At 43.0% G+C, this 1329-nt stretch overlaps 1 long non-coding RNA gene across 1 annotated transcript in view; it reads left to right on the top strand.

The window, feature by feature from the left end:
• The first annotated feature begins 407 nt into the window (after positions 1-407).
• The window catches only part of LOC106724312, a 7414-nt gene continuing 6492 nt past the window's right edge, over positions 408-1329 (top strand). Inside the window, exon 1 of the long non-coding RNA XR_001360071.1 lies at positions 408-417. This is a non-coding gene — a long non-coding RNA (uncharacterized LOC106724312). The remainder of the gene's footprint in view (positions 418-1329) is intronic.

Below are 1329 nucleotides of genomic sequence, written 5' to 3'. Positions count from 1 at the left end.
AACCAGGTACAGTTCACCTAATTCTGGTCTCTTCACTCCCACTGGCTGCCATTTCTGCTAACCCAGCTCATGGAGCTGTCTCCTTGCAGGTCCACTTAGTGGCCATTACCATGCATTAGTTCCCTATGGTTGTATAACCAATTACCACAGCTTAGAGGCCTAAATAGCACACATTCATTGTGTCACAGTTTCAGCAGATCGGGAGTCCCAGCATGACTCGGCTGAGTCCTATGCTTAGGGTCTCGGGTGGCTGTGATGAAGGTGTGGGCTGGGGCTGGACTCTCATTTGATGAAGAATCTGCTTTCCTGCGCACGTGGTCTTGGCAGCACCCTGCTCCTTGCAGCTGTCTTGTGCTGGCTGCGGGGCGTGGTTCCTAAGGGCCCCGGGCAGTTCCTTGGCACATGGATCTTCTGATCGTGCCCACTTTCATCAAGGAGAGCGTTTAGAGTCTGATATCAAGAAGGAGCCTTATACAACAGAATGTAATTACATCAGTGGTTCTCAACCTTGGCTGCACATTAGAGTCACCTTGGAATCACCTTGGCTTCTCTTATCAATCCTCTGCAATGAGGCCCAGAAATCAGGATTTTTAAAAAATTCCCAGGTGATTCTAATGTGCAGCCAAGGTTGAGAACCACTGAATTACATGATGTGCTTTGTCATCACAAAAGGGGACATCCTATCACGTTTGCTGTATTCTGTTGGTTTAGAACAGTGATGGCGAACCTTTTGAGCTCGGCGTGTCAGCATTTTGAAAAACCCTAACTTAACTCTGGTGCCGTGTCACATATAGAAATTTTTTGATATTTGCAACCATAGTAAAACAAAGACTTATATTTTTGATATTTATTTTATATACTTAAATGCCATTTAACAAAGAAATATCAACCAAAAAAAGTGAGTTCGCGTGTCAGAGGTGAACAAGTCTTGTTCTGGAACCAATTAAATATATATACCACAGTGACTGGGTACTTTAAATATTAAGTGTCATAGGTTCGCCATCACTGGTTTAGAAGGAAATCACAGGGGCCACCCTGGAGTCTGTCTGCCACACCCAGGAATCTGGAAGTAAAAACTCCTTCACACAGTTAAGTTTTAGAGTAGGCTTTCAAAAGAAAAAGTTAAGGAATTGGTCAGATTATTTTATATTCTCCATCTTCCACAAGACAGGAGAATTCAGCAGAACATGGAAGCCATACAAAAATAGGTGTTTAATAAAGAACTCAGGAAAGCCCCAGCAGTTTGGTTCATTCATTATGATATACAGGATTAATATACTCAACTAACAGCCAGAGTGCTAAAATGCCACCTTCAGGTCCCCTTTTATA

This window comes from Myotis brandtii, unplaced genomic scaffold, assembly GCF_000412655.1.
Source record: "Myotis brandtii unplaced genomic scaffold, ASM41265v1 scaffold119, whole genome shotgun sequence".
NCBI lineage: Eukaryota > Metazoa > Chordata > Mammalia > Chiroptera > Vespertilionidae > Myotis > Myotis brandtii.
The sequence above is the reverse complement of the archived record's forward strand: the minus strand, read 5'-3'. Positions and strand labels throughout refer to the sequence as shown.